This window comes from Sesamum indicum, linkage group LG9 (genome assembly GCF_000512975.1).
Source record: "Sesamum indicum cultivar Zhongzhi No. 13 linkage group LG9, S_indicum_v1.0, whole genome shotgun sequence".
In the NCBI taxonomy this organism is placed as follows: domain Eukaryota; kingdom Viridiplantae; phylum Streptophyta; class Magnoliopsida; order Lamiales; family Pedaliaceae; genus Sesamum; species Sesamum indicum.
This window is the reverse complement of record NC_026153.1, coordinates 11141163-11157823: the sequence shown is the minus strand read 5'-3', so window position 1 is coordinate 11157823 and position 16661 is coordinate 11141163.

Sequence of the window (16661 nt, the reverse complement as noted above, 5' to 3'; positions counted from 1 at the left end):
GATTATTACAAAATCTTGTGCAGCACAGCACTAATACTACAATTTCTTCATGAATTTTTTATTTTGAATTATGTTCTATCTTTATATATATATATATATTACATGCATAAAGTTTTTTATTGAATAAAATAAATAATATGATTTTTGTATACATAATGTGTATATATTACATGAAATGAAAGAATTAGCATAATTTAGAATAAAAATTCCAATCCAATACAATCCACTCTGTGGGATGGTTAACATGTAATAGTTAGTTGCTACTTAAGTCCAATCAACAATATTTATTGGATATCTTACAAAAAATAAAGAAAGGTAATAGGAAAGAGAGGCACAAATATAACTGCCGGGCAACGCCAACCTGAAGTCCCTCGCCTTATCTTATCCCATCAACAAACTCCAAGCAAACAGCCATTAGTGATCATGGGAACGAAGAACGCTGAATTGATATTCGTCCCCTCTCCGGGGCTGAGCCACCTCGTCTCCACCGTGGAGATGGCCAAGCTCCTCCTTGACCGCGACGGCCGCCTCTCCATCACCGTACTCATCATGATGCTTCCAACAGACCGTGCTGTCGACAGTTACACGAAAAACATCTCCTCAGATTCGCGTTTACGGTTCATAAACCTCCCAACTCTAGACGATACCTCTTTGTCCAAAATGTTTGATTTCATCGATAATCAAATTACACATATTAGAAACATAGTCTCGAATCTAATCAAATAGCCATGTTTGTCCGGTTCTCAGGTGGCAGGCCTTGTGCTCGACATGTTCTGCACTAAATTAATAGAAGTCGCAGACGAATTAAACCTCCCGGCTTACGCTTTCTTCACTTCTGGTGCCGCTGCACTTGGCCTGGCTTACCATCTCGTCTCGCTTGTGTTCGAGCAGAATGAAGATCTAACAAAGTACAAATCCTCCGACGTTGAATCCTATGCGATTGAATCTCTACTAGCTGACAGTAAGAATAGTTTATCCTGTTGGCCGATTTTGAAATCGATTTCTTATCAGTCGATTATGAAGATATCTACCCAACAAGATACTTATACATTACATCCATCTCCTGAATCAGCTTCCTTCGTTCCTGAACATGTTCTTACTCCTGCACAACCTCTTTGGCGTTCATGTAGAGCCTCTCACCCCCCTACTTGGTTGAACGATTTCGTTTGCTCTGCCCATCATCCTCAGGTCCTGCATTCTCATGATTCCACATATGTGTCTTTTGTAGCTTCTCTATCTGTGTTGCAGGAGCCCACTTCTTTTTCAGAGGCCGTGCGGTATCGGAGTGGAGAGACGCCATGGATGTAGAACTACAGGCCCCAGAATCAAACAACACTTGGAGGCTTTCTGTTTTGCCATCTGGTAAACGTGCTATAGGCTGCAAATGGGTCTTTAAGACCAAGCTTAGAGCAGATGGGACTGTGGAGAGGTATATGGCGCGTTTGGTGGCAAAGGGGTTCAATCAGATCGAAGGGATTGATTACACAGACAGCTTCTCGCCTGTTGCGAAATCGGTGACAGTTCGCATTTTTCTCGCCATTGCTACTGCTCATGCTTGGCCCATCCAGCAGCTTGACATCAACAATGCATTTCTCCACGGATATCTTGAGGAGGACATCTATATGCTGCCCCCTGAAGGCTATGAGGTACCTCTAATATGGTATGTAAGTTGCAGCATTCGTTATACGGCTTAAAACAGGCTTCACGGCAATGAAATGCCGAGTTCACCTTGAAGCTTACCACTTATGGCTTCACTCAATCCGTTCATGACCACTGTTTGTTTGTGAAGCAATCTTCTTCCGGACTGATGGCGTTGCTTGTATACGTGGATGACATTTTAATCACGGGACCATCTCTTGATGACATTGCTCAGGTGAAATCATACCTTCATCAATTGTTCACTATTAAGGACTTGGGAGATGCGAGATATTTTCTTGGCCTCGAAATAGCACGAGGATCTTCAAGTCTGTACATTGCTCAGACTAAGTACATTTTAGACATTGTAAAAGATACTGGTTTGCTTAAAGCAAAGCCTGCATAGAGCCCTTTTCCTGCTGGTTTGAAATTGGCTGCAGGTTCAGGTTCTCCCTTCTCTCGGCCTGATTCATATAGGCGACTTGTTGGTAGATTGCTTTATTTGGGTTTTTCACGTCCGGACATTTCGTATCCTGTACAACAGCTCAGTCAATATCTCAATCATCCCCTTGATTCTCACTGGAAAGCAGCCTTACATGTGGTGCGATATTTGAAAGGAAGTCCGTCGAAAGGTCTTTATTTTCCTGCTGCAAATACTTTTAATCTTCGTGCGTTCTGTGATGCAGATTGGGCCTCGTGTTTGGATTCTAGGCGCTCCCTCACGGGTTATTGCATCTTCTTGGGTGATGCATTGGTGTCTTGGAAGACTAAGAAACAATCCACTATTTCTCGATCGACTGCAGAATTTGAGTATCGAAGCTTGGCGTCAACTGTTTGTGAGCTTCGCTGGGTTTCTTACATATTATCTAATTTCGATATTCCTGTTACGCTTCCGATTGATTTGTTCTGTGATAATAAAGCAGCTCTGCACATCCTGGCAAATCCGGTTTTCCATGAGCAGACGAAACACATTGAGTTAGATTGTCATCTTGTCTGAGATGCTTATAAGGACGGGTTTATTTCCCCTTCTTTCATTCCTGGTTCTCAGCAACTGGCCGATGTTTTTACTAAGTCTATACCACTGAAACCATTTTTATCCCTTATTTCCAAGTTGGGACTTGTCTCGTTTGATCCCAGTCCCACTTGTGGGGGGGCTATTGGAGTTCATCATCCTCAGCATTCTGAGTTGCAGCAACAACAGACTGTGAAACAGGGGCAGCAACTTGAACAGGGGCAGCAGCTTGATATTGAGGAAGAAGACATCGGGCTTCTGGACAAAGGTTGAAGATAGTCACATTACTTAAATGCGTTTCTTTTACTGTTGTTTAAATTGCTTACGCGGATGCTGCGTCATCATTTATTCGTTTTTTCATTGGGCCAAGTAGTTACACGTGCTATTAGTTTGTTATTCTGTTATTGGTAGTTGGTTGACTTGTCCAGTGTATATATATTGTAAGTATCGTCTTCTTCCTTGAGTTAACAGTTTTGCTGAGATATTCTTTCACAGAAATGGAGATCACCTTTTCCTCCCAATTGCTGTTTTTGTTTTCTCTTGCTTTGAATATGAATTTCTACACGATTAGCCCGAAAACTCAGTTGTATTCTTGTGCTTTGGGACTATAGGGAGTTTTGAGGAAGCCCATGTGAAAGAAATCGCGTTGGCACTGGAGCACAGTAGTAGCCGTTTCTTGTGGTCCTTAAGAAAGCCAGGACAGAAGGGAGTGATGCAATTGCTGACCGAATATGAAGATTTTAATGAAATGCTACCAGAAGGGTTCTTGGAGAGGACTGAAGGGGTTGGGAAAGTGATTGAATGGTCCCCGCAGGTGGCACTGCTGTCCCACCAAGCTGTGGCGGGTTTTGTGTCGCATTGTGGCTGGAACTCGACATTGGAGAGCGTGTGTTTTGGCGTGCCAATGGCTACGTTTCCACCGTATGCTGAGCAGCAGCTGAATGCTTTTCAGTTGGTTAAGGAGCTGGGGATGGCCGAGGCGATCAGGATAGACTACAAGAAGGACTTTCGGGGAGAGAACCCGCCGGAAATTGTGTGGGCGGAGGGGATAGAGGCAGCGATAAGGGGGCTGATGGCGGCAGAGAGTGGAAGTGGGGTGAGGCAGAAGGTGAAGGAGATGAAGAACAAAAGCAGGATGACTTTAATGGAAGGTGGATCTTCTTATAATGCTCAGAATGTCTTCATTGAAGATGTTATCAGAAACATTGCATAGGAATTTAAACTTGCTCTCAAAAAATTCAATTGCATCTTTCAATTCATTCAACATACACGTGGATATATATATATGTTGAATCAAGTATAAAATGGATAAAAGTTTGTAACAGGAAATTTACTTGCATTTTTTGTAATTCAAATCTAAAATTTGCTTGAACAACTGCCTGGAGACGGAGTTGAGAGACTAAAACGGAGCTGAGGGAGGAGGGAGACTGAGCCGAGAGACTGAGCTGGGAGATCTTCCACCTCGCCGTCGACGCTTGCCACCGTATCCGCCGCGGCTCCTGCTGCGTGTGACCGGAACCTGGCCCTGACGCGCCGCCAATCGCCAGCCGAAGGACACGATTTTCGCCCCTTTTTCGACTCACCACCGTCTTTCTCAAATTCCGGCGCCGTCCCGACGATCACGAAATTCCCAAACGCCGCCTGTTGCGCATCCCTTCTCCGCCATCCGACGAGCGCTGGCTGACGGAGAACACCAGTGGACTTGCCTTCGCATGGCTGACCAGCCCCTCCGATCAGCTTCCACCAACGGAACCTCGACGCCTATGGAGGCCTTGGTTGCCAATTCGGACGAGTCCAGTTCCAACTTCGACGAGTCAACTCAGAAATTGCCCCCTATTATGCAGAAACAGATCGAGCAGCAGAAATCAATTCCTCTTTTTAAATCATTTGCTGAAATTGTTGCCAATTCGGCATGAAATTTTTTCAAAAAATTTTTTCAGAAAACATCCCTCTGATCTCAGAAAATTTTTTCTGGCCGATCATAACCCCCAACCACTCGGTATCAAGTCCGTTAACCAAGGCCGGCCAACTCTCTCATTCAAAGATGCTGAGATGGAGGAGCTCGCGACGCCTTATCGATTTTTCCTTGTTGGAAAATTTTCACATAGAGCACCCCCTTACAGTCAAATGCATCAGCTTATTGCTAGATGGGCATTCAAGGCGCGTTTACAGTCAGCATGATCAACTCCAAACACACTCTTATCTCCCTTTCAAGCGAGTCTGACTACTCTCGTCTGTGGCTACGGCGCATTTGGTTTCTTCAAGGCTTCCCAAAGAGAATTTTCAAATGGACACCTACATTTACTCCGACGCAAGAATCATCTGTCTTTCCTATTTTGGGTTTGCTTTTCTGAACTCCCTGCTCATTTATTTCGTAAGGAAGCTCTTTTTTCTGTTGCTAGCATGGTTGGTTCACCTTTACAAATTGATGCTTTAACTCTTAACAAGTCTAAACTTTCACAAGCCAGGGTCTGTGTGGAAATAGACCTGTTAAAATCTATTATTGAAGAATTTGACTTGCATATTAATGGTGTAACCATAGTACAGAAAGTTGTTTTTGAATATCTACTTGAATATTGTTCTCTGTGCAAGCATGTGGGACATAAGGATTTTGATTGTTTTTCGAAAGGTAATGCCCCTAAACCCCACCTCGTTATAAGATCAACCCTAGGCATCAACAATTTGCAGCAACTAAGACAAAACAAGCCCGTGATAGAGGTAAAAAGATGACTATGTCAGTAGGCCGTCTTACTGCCGAGCAAAATTCGGAAGGAAGCAAAGCACCACTTCTCGCTGAAGAAGCGGAATGTTCAATAGCTGACGAGCCAGAAAAGGGGAACAAAGATCAACACGAGAATGACAATCAAGCGGAACAAATTCAGAGCCATGGAAAATAGGAAAACTTAAAGATGGACAACACAGGAACTCCAAACACTGAAACTTATCAGGGAGCTGCCATACAGGGACGCACCTCCCACACTACTTTGACGCCTCAAGGAGAAAACGGCATAGACAACATGGACAACTTCAACTTGCAGGATGCCTTAGTTGCAGAATTATTGGACAGGGAGTGGAATACTGAAAGCCATGAACTAAGTTCCACAAGCAAGCTGAAATCCAGAGGAAAAGCTAAGAAGACACCAAAAAGTGATGACAAGGGTTGCACATCAACAAAGGTAACAGGAACTAGAATCCTTTTAAGAGGAGAATGTAGCAACCATAAACAAAGAAATAAGTTTCTTTCTGAGATGGATATCATTGATATTCAAGCTACCCAAAAAACTAGCGAAAGTGAGGCTCAGGACACCAAAGAAAGTAGTGACAAAGAGGAGGCAGTCACACCAATCTACAACAGATTTCAAAGCCTGGATGACAGTAACTCACTTCTGGAGCTTGACACTGAGCCCCAGCCACAAGTACAAGCAAGAGAATAGGAGATCTATCAAATGGCCAATGACATAGCACTGGAATCTAACCTCTAGGAGCCCATTTTGGAAGACTCTACTATGTGTAACAAGTTAAAGAGAAACAATTCCATTGAAAATAGCTCTCTTAAAATAGGAAAAGGTGGAGGCAAAAGTAAAAACAACAAAGGTAACAGTACTACTAGGACCCTCCCTAAAAGGCACACCAGGTCTGTTTCCCCTTCCTCTTTACAATTTTAAATGACCAAAATTATGATTTGGAACGTTCGTGGTATTGGTAAGATAGATAAACAGAAAGTTCTCTTTGACATGCTTTTAACTCATAGAACTCATATTTTGGTTTTAATGGAACCTTTTATTCACATTCAAGACGTTTCTTTCATTCACAGGTTTCGTTTTCATTCCGTTTTTTCTAACATTTCTAACAAAATCTGGTGTCTCGCTCAGGTTGGTTTTGATGTTCAGGTGGTACAGAACACTAATCAATTACTTCATGTTAAAATATGTTTTATACTTCTTCAAAAGGACATTTTTTGTAGTTTTGTATATGCCAAATGTTAACAGGAATCCTAGGAGAGCCTTGTGGGAAGAGCTTAAAAGACTGTCCCCAACAAGGTACCTTGTATTGTTGGAGAAGATTTCAACACTATGCTTCATACCCATGAAAATCCAGGGGCACTATTAGTAGCTTGGGCTCTATTGAGGACTTTAATGATATGGTCTGGGATAGTGGTTTAACTGATGCAGGATTTGAAGGAGAGCCTTTCACGTCGACTAACAAAAGGGTTTGGAGGCGCTTAGATAGAGTCTTATATTCTCAAGAATGGGCTGAACTATTCAATTCCACCAAAGTTTCACATCTCCCTCGAAGACTATCAGCTTATCAACCTCTGTTAATTACTGCCACTAGAACAGAGGACAAAGTTCCCTCTTCTTTCAGGTTTCAGCATATGTGGATTATGCACCACGACTTCCAAAACATGGTTAAACAATCCTGGGGTGCCTCGATCTAGGGATATGGTATGTATAGGTTGCAACAAAAGCTATATAGGCTGAAGGATCACCTAAAGCAGTGGAACAAGGATTATTTTGGCAATATCTTCTCTCTAGTTGACCAAGCCAAGGCTGCTGCTAATGAAGCAGAGAAGCAGTTTGATAGCTTGCCTTCCGAAGCAAATTTGACCAACCTAAACAAACATAATGCTACTTTGGTCCATGCACTTAAACTTGAATCTGAGTTCTGGAGGCAGAAAAGCCATTGCAAATGGCTTGAAGCAGGAGAAAGAAACACGAAATTCTTTCACGCCTCTGTCAAGAAGAAAATGTTGAAATCCAGAATCTCCAAAGTGATGGATAATCAACATGAAATCACTGACTCTGCTCAAATTAAGGAGTTTGTTGTTCACTTCTTTGAAAGTCTCTTAAGTGATACCCCTGCCACCTCTCTTCCTCATGATTTTTCATTCCAATTTCCTCGAATTCATCAAGATATCCTCCTTAACCTCTGTCAACCACCCTCCCAAGATGATATCAAAGAGGTTGTCTTTTGTATTAATAAAGATAGTGTTGCTGGGCCTAATGGATTCTCTTCAGCATTCTTCCAAGCGTGCTGGAATACTATCGCAGAGGATGTCAATGCAGCTGTTGTGGATTTTTTTAGGGGCACCCCTATGCCCAGAAGCTTCTCTTCCACATCTATCATTCTTATCCCTAAGAATGACTCATCCCAGTTCTGGTCCGAGTTCAGACCTATCTCCCTCTGCAATGTTACCAATAAGATCTTGTCCAAGCTTCTTTATACTAAAATCTCCCAAGCTCTTCCTGACCCCATTTCCCCATCTCAGAGTAGCTTTGTGCCTGGTAAGCTCATTGCCGACAATATCCTTCTAGCCCACGAAATGACACATCATCTTGACATGAGTCATAGCAAAGCGAATCTTATTTTAAAATTGGATATGACTAAGGCTTATGACAGGGTGAACTGGAAATTTCTCTATGTGATTCTAGAGAAGATGGGTTTTCCTTTCAGATTTATTGTCCTCATCAAGCATGCTATTGAACATTGCTGGTTCACCATTCTGGTTAATGGAGAACCATCTGGTTTCTTCAGATCATCTCAAGGCCTTAGACAAGGTGATCCAATTTCCCCTGCTTTATTTATCCTTGCTGCAGAGGCTCTTTCCAGACGGCTTAATCACCTTTTCACTCAAAATCCTGATATGTTCTATCAGACGGGCTATAAAGCTAGAGTGTCTCACCTGGCCTATGCGGATGACATCATCATTTTCACCAGATGTGAAGAACATTCTCTGACCAAACTGATGCAATTCCATGAGCTATATGAGGACTAATCTGGCCAAAAAATCAATCACTCCAAGAGCTTCTTTATCCCTAGTAAGAAACCTAATAACATTTCCCACATAATCAAATCCATTACTGGTTTCAACCTCAAATGTCTTCCTATCACATATCTTAGAGCTCCACTGCATAAAGGTCATAAGAAGAAAATTCTTTTGAACCTCTTACTGAGAAAATCAGAAACAGGATCAGTGGATGGGATCATAACCATCTTCCACAAGGGGGCAGGCTTCAACTTATTAAAAATGTCCTGTCCTCTATGCCTGTTTATCTTCTTCAAGTTTTGAGTCCTCCTATTGGCACTCTGCAGAAAATCGAACAACTTTTTGCCAAATTCTTTTAGGGATCCACTACTGACCACACGAAAATTCATTCGACTAAATGGGCTTTCATATGCTATCCTTGTGAAGAAGGGGGCTTGGGTATCAGAAACATTAGGGATACCGTCACAGCCTTTACCCATAAACTCTGGTGGCGGCTGAGACAAAACAATTCTCTATGGGCCAACTTTACTATCAGTAGATATTGTAAAAAGTCTACTCCTGCCTCTACTAAAGCTAAACCGAAGGACTCTAACATTTGGAGAAGAATTTGTAGCATTAAATCTATCTCTCAGGAGAACAGTTTTTGGAGCCTTGGAGCTGGTAATGTATCTTTCTGGTATGATTGTTGGCTCCCTGCTGGCACCCTTCATTCCCTCATACACCCCAACAGAGCATCCAATGCCTTGGTCAATAACTTCTGGAACAACCACACATGGGATATTGGTAAATTGAAGGAGGCTATTCCTCAGCATATCATAGAGCTTATTTTGTAGATCCCCATTAATCCTCAACATCAAGATTTTATGCATTAGGAAACCATCCCCACACGATTCCTTTTCTACCAAATCAGCTCGGGAGATGAGTAGAGATCACAAACCTTCCCTTCCCATTTTCAAAAATCTCTGGTCTCCCCTTGTCAGGCCTACTATTTCTATCTTCATTTGGAAAGTCCTCCATAACTGGATTTCAGTCGACAGTAGACTCAAACAAAAGGGCATCTCTCTGGCTTCTAGATGCGTTTGTTGTTTGAAGGAGGAGGAGACTATCCCTCATCTTCTCCTTCATAACAAGGTCTCCCTTGAAGTTTGGAGCTTCTTTGCCTCCAAATTTCAACTCAATATTCCTGTCACGGATAATTTTTTCATGATCCTTCAAGCCTGGAGAAGTAATATTTCTAATCAGCTTCACATCAGTGATATTCTTCCCCCGCTTATCATGTGGAACATTTGGACTTGTAGGAATGCTGCCATATTTGAGGGGGCTCCTTTCAAAGCTTATCGTATTATCTCTCAAACCCTCAATTATCTTCATCTGCTTGGTAAAACCAACCTCATGAGAGCTAGACACTGGAAAGGGGACAGATCTTTTGCCTCTCTTTTTAAAATTTCACTTTCCCCTCAAAAGATATCATCCAGAATCTCTATTGTTAAGTGGATTAAGCCAGATAGGGGATGGTTCAAATTGAACACGGATGGGGCCTCAAAAGGAAATCCAAGCATTGCAGGAGCAGGCGGCATCATCAGAAATCATCTTGGTCAGACTGTCTTTGCATTCCAAGAACATCTTGGCCTCATGTCCAACACAGCAGTAGAACTAAATGCTATACATAGAGGTGTTAAATTGTGCATTGATAACAACATTAGAAAAATATGGGTAGAAACAGATGCCAGCATCGCCATCAAGCTTATTTCCTCTCCCCCCCAAGGGCCATGGCACCTTCAAAACTTGCTGCAACAAATTAGAGATCTTCTATCCCAAACTGAGTTCAAGATATCACACATCTTTAGAGAGGGTAACCAAGTGGCCGATTATTTTGCTAACCAAGCCTGTTTCAGCCAATATCTCACCATTTTATCTCTTGATAATATCACTGGTATTCCTAAAGGTTTGATTAGACTTGACGCCTGCTCCTTACCTGCTATTAGAATCAGAAGTACTAAATACCTTTAATTTCAGCTAAATATATTTTTTCATGAAATTAGGTTATTTCATTACTGACTAGTTCTTAGCTGTTATTTGTTGCCCTATCTGAGCTTTTCTGTGTTATTTTTTATTTGTTCCTATATGGGGTCCTAGGAGGTTACTCATCCATATTGGTTGACGTTGGGACCAATATTTCTCTAGTTACCTTTTGGATTTGTCACTTCTGTTGATCTCCTTTATCTGGTTGTTTGTTATTTATCTTTTGCAGGTCTTATGAGCCCCTCCCAGAGGTTTAAAGGTTGTTAGCCATACAAACATGTTCTCCACGGTTATACTTATGTTCATTTTTTATCCTTTTGGAACATTACATACACTTTGGCTTGGCCTTTTTGTACAGATTTATTTGCAGGTGTTATGCGATCCACGAAGTGGTGGGATAACAAAAACCTTTTTGACTTGCCATAATTTCTCTACGACACCTGTTCGGGTCTTTTGTTGTAATGGAGTAGTACTCCTTGTTTATTGTTGCTCTATTTGTAAGGAAGTAGTACTCCTTATTTATAGTTTTACTAGAAATTTTAGGGAGGTAGCTCTCCCCGCTGTAACTATATAGTGGGTTTTAATATAGAAGGACTGGGGACTCCGAAAAGCTCCCCCACCTCTAGGTGGTTTTTCTTAAAAAAAAAAACTCTAAAATTTGCTTAGGAATAGGTGGAATTTTGCGTCTGACTTTGTTTTGTTTTGTTTGTTATGTTTGCTAGCAACCACCGTTAATAATCGGATATTTTGAGTCTGAGTTGCATTGTTAATTTATTTACTAACAAGTTCATTTCTAATGCAAGTATTGTAGTTATTAGATTATGAGAGGGTTTGCTGTACATATTTTACGTAGGTATAATACTAATAGCTATAATATAAAGTTATCAGATGATGTGACGACTTCTTCAATTTTTATATATATGTATACGATAGATATAATAATAATAATAAGATTTAATTTTTAGGACATGTACGAGTCATTAGGACTAGACGGTTCACTTGGTCGAACTAACAAAATAGGCAAGTGGATTTTCCTTTCTATTCTTTTTCGTTTTAAAATTCCTATTCAAATCAAAGGACTTTGCTCTTGAATAACTCTTTTCTTTATATATGTATACATACTTCATTTCGAGCATGCTTATTATATACGTAGGAGTGTTTTTGCATTGTGTATAAATATGTCTTCATTTTATATATGTATCTATTGTTGAAATCGTAGAAATTTTCTATTACCATTTAGTTGTATTATAAATAAAATTATTACTTGAAATTTATTAAGATCAAGTTGGGGCTTAGGGGCTTGTCTCAAAATTTCTAACCCACCTATTGGTGTTAAGTGCGGCACTACTATACAATTGACAGCATTTCTGACCCGTCTATAGGTGTTAAATATGACATGGCTATAGCTGTTATAACATGCTCTGACCCGCCTACTGGTGTTAAGTGGGACTTAGTCGTAGGGTAAAACGACATCTTGCTCATGATAAGTGGATCAAGAGTTAAGGAACTAACTAATTAAACTAGTTGATTTTTATATTTTTGAGCATAAAACAAATCTTGTTTAGTCAAATTATAATAGTTTTGCCACGTCTGCACCAAACTAAATGCATAGCAAGTTCATATCTCTACTATTCTTCTACTCACTTTTTTGAAACCTTTGATAAATAAATTTTACTTGTTTTATGATATTATGTAATTGTGCATGCTCAAGCCAATAGAAAGGAAGCTATTTACTGGGCGATTAGTCACTAATTCTCTATCATATAAAACTTGCAGATGATCTAGAGGAAGCGATGGATGAAGAATAGTACTGGGGTTGGTAACTATATTGAAGTTTAATTCCTAAAGATATTTTTACTACTAGAGTCATTATGTGCTATTGATTTGGATGTATAATGATTTTATTTATTAGTTTTATTTTTTTTGAATTGGAGGATACACTGACTACTCTTATCCAGATGATGGTTTATATTTTGCTTCCAAGAAAAAAGTCATGGGTATTTTGAGATAGTCTATTTATTCGTCTAGTATCACTAAATTGTCCAAATTTAGTGATATTGTCGTGTCATGTCTTGAACTTGGTGCATGATAGAATGCCTTTGAGAGCATGACCTGAAACAACAAGATTGTATACTATTAAACAAAATTATATTTTTCATCCCAGGCGACAAAGGGTTTACTCTTTTGGTTGTTTGCAACTTTTTTTCAATTTGTACTTATATTTAGAGGGTGATTGATTAACCTTATAAGCTTTTTCAATCTTAGTTGGCATCAGTTGCTAGTTTGGTGGCTATCCAGACGGACGACCATATTTATGAGCGACCATATCCGAAGCGTCTGATCGATGTGTACTTGGAGCTATTAATCGAAAAGTTGTTAAAATTATGTTATGTGGGTGTTTGAACGTACGTCAATGCTATGAACCAGGCATTTCGTTATACGGGCGACATTGATGTGGATTGTTAATGACCTACCCGCTTATGGGATGACATCTAGAAGGAGTACCGCCTGTATTATGGGGTGTCCAATTTGTATGGATGACACACAGGTATTCCATCTGCAACACGGTAGGAAGGCGTGCTACTTTGACTGGTATACACAGTTTTTCCTGGAGGATCATCCCTACCAAAAGATCAAGAAAGTCTTTACAAAGAATTGTGCAGAATATAAGATTGCATGTCTGAGGCTAACAGTTGAGCAGATTCGCAATTGTGTTGCAGACATCAGTCCTGCAGTTGAAAAACCATTGGCATTCCCCTCCTGCTATGGTGGCAACCACAATTGCACAAAGGAAGCATCTTTTGGGATCTTCTATACCGAATAACGCATCTGATCCGACATAATCTTGATGTCGTGCACGTTGAAAAAAATATGTTTGACAATATATTCAATACCGTGATGGACATAAAGGAAAAATTGAAGGATAATTTGAATACACGAAATGACTTGAAGATCATATGGGATCGGCCGGAGCTTGAGTTGGACGAACAAAGACCAAACTCTATGCCCGAAGCGGTCTATACCCGTATGAAGGATTAGAAGAGAAGGATATGTGAATGGGTTCATGGTCTTAAGTTTCTCGACGGATATGCTTCAAACATTGCCCGGTGTATCGACATGACGAAATTGATGATGCACGGCATGAAGAGCCACGACTGTCACATATTCATGCAAAAATTAATCTCGATTTTGTGAGATGTTTCTCGAGCATGTATGGAGCACATTAATGAGGTTAAGTATATTATTCCAGAGCATATGCTCGACCATGCTTGATGTCACCAAGCTACATGAGTTCGAACACATTGTTGTTGTCATCATGTGCCATCTTGAGAGGATATTTCCTCTAGCTTTCTTCGACTCAATGCAGCACCTCATTGTTCACTTGCCATACGAGGCTCGTTGGGGGGCTAGTGCAATACAAGTGGATGTACCCTTTGAAAGGTTCCTACTTGACTTGAAGAAAAAAGTGAAGAACAAAGCACATATCGAGGCATCCATTGCCGAGGTATATGTTATCGAAAAAATCGGCTTATTTTCTTCCCACTACTTTGAGCTGGACATTCTTTCCCACGAAGCATGCCCCATAGGAACGATGATCTCAAGAGCAACGAAGATAAAATCCGGCGGTCTATCTTTCAACTACCCTGGCCGAGCTAGTAGGGCCTCAAGAAGAGATGGCCCAATGGATCATAACACCACATGATTGAGACGTTTATATTGTGCAAGTGTGAGGTGATTAGGCCATATTATGCGTAAGTTGTTATTTTTCTACTTTGCTATTTTAACATACACATTAAGTGTGTGTAAATATATATATTTATAATTTAACTGAATTTCCAAACAGATCATTCTTGAATGAAATATACCAGCACCACCATTCGGACAACCCGATTATTAATCAACTTGTATCAGCTAATTTCAAGGATTGATTCAAACGACGTGTTAGTTTAGACATTTTCTTTATAATTGATTATGTAGAAACTTATTCTTGTGCTATATACAAAATTGTAATATATGAACTTGCAGATTTATCTTGAGTTGAACTATACAGATAACGAGCTCTATAGTGTCATTATTGGGGTCCCAATGCAAAGGTGGTAACGTTCCCTTGCTACTTTGTGAATGGTTACAATTTCCACACTAAACGTCACAACGTCGGCAAGTCAACCATGAATTTTGGGGTGTTTGTGAAAAGCTCATCGTATACAGACGAGGATAATGACTTTTATTGGATAATCGGAGAGATCATTCAATTGACATACCAACTTATTCTGAACTTGCACGTCGTGTTCAATTGTCGTTGGGTCGATCCAGTAAGAGGCATGAAGGTACACGCCCGTTACCACCTCATGGATTTAAACTTTAAAAAAGTATACCAAAAGGAAGAATGATTCATACTGGCACAACAAGCCGTATAAGTGTACTACACAGAGTACCGAAGTATGAAAAGAGCAAAAGCGGATTGGATGGTTGTTTGCAAAACCAAGGCTCAGAGAGTAGTTGATGAGTCTCGGTGAACTGATATCGCATATTAGTCGGAGGAGGTCATACCTGTCCATAAAGTTGCTATGGACGGTCAGATGTACTATTTCCATGATCCCAATGGTATACAAATATTTGTTGATCATTTAGTTGCACAACAATAGGGTGCAGGTATATCACGGACGCAACGTGGTCAAACAGATAATGAAGAAGATGAGGATGATGAAGATAGCTTCGAGGATATGAAATTGATGAATATGTGGCTACATAATCTAGTATTTTCTATTGAAATATTTTATTTTTGCAATATTGAATTAAAAAAATTATTTTTAAAAAAAAATATTTACTTGAAACGGTCAAATATAAACCAAATAGTTGCAATAGTTGTTCCAAATTATGGCGGCAAACTTTTGGCGCCATCTGCAAAAGTGCAGGGAAATGAACTTTTGTAACGTGCATAATTTAAGCGGCCGTTACAAAAGCCGGTCCATGTAATGTTAATGGCGGAAAAATAAAAAAATTTGGGGAGAATCCTTTTATTCAGTTGGCCGTTACAAAAGCAATACCAAAAGTCGGTACTACACTAAAATTGTAGAACTATTTAAAAAGTCGTTACAACCCTTGTTCTATTTCAAAAACCTATGTTTACAATTACAATATCTTAAAATTCGAGCACCGGTAATCGGAATAAATCAGAATTTTTCTTCTATGATCGATCGGTATAAACATCAACAGCTACGAATTGGATTAGTTTCTCCTCAACAAATAAGCGCTTGGGCCACTAAAATCCTGCCTAATGGGGAGATAGTTGGAGAGGTGACAAAACCCTATACTTTTCATTACAAAACCAATAAACCGGAAAAAGATGGATTATTTTGTATGACAAGGAAAGTACGTTTCCGAGGACTTATTATCCTTTGTTCAAAACAAAACCCACCCAATTTATATATATAAGATTGTGTCCGTCAGCATATCATACGGTATGATTTGAAATCACTTGGCCTAATTCAACAATAACCCGTCTTAAATGATTACTCTTATGTTTTGGGTACTATATCTCAACATCCGTATACCTAGAAGGCTAAAATTTTGGTATTCTACTGTAAGTTTTATTATATCTAATGGTTTGATTTGAATTTTGATGGCCCGATTAATCCATGCAGTTGAAAAATATAAGATGATAGTTACATCAATGTAATCCTAATATTAATGAATATACAAATTTATTGCATACTGTGAACATATATCAATGTCCACTATAATTTTTTTTATGTATTTCAATTGTATTATTTCACACAATGGATACTTTTCTACAATATTAAATTGTTCAGTATGGATTTTCTTTTGTACATTTTAATAAAAAATAATTAATTATTTGGAATACTTTTAGGAACGACTTTATGAGCGAGAGGCGCAAAACTTACGTCAATTTTATATTTGGAATACCCTTTTTAACAGCTTTATACACGATCAACCAATACAATGTTTATATTAAGTACAAATATCACATATTGTAACTCTCTTTGTAACGGCATTATACACGGATATCTTATCGGAAATCCTTTAGGCACCGCTCCTCACTTATTATAATATCCGTTGCACCTATTTTTAAAAATACCATGGTCATTCCAAAAAAAGTATATATATATAAGGAGTACTTAATAGATTTTTCTCCCACTACTCCCTCACTCTCCTCTCTTCTCTCACTGTTCCCCCCACCCCCCCGCTACCGCCGCCCCCCCC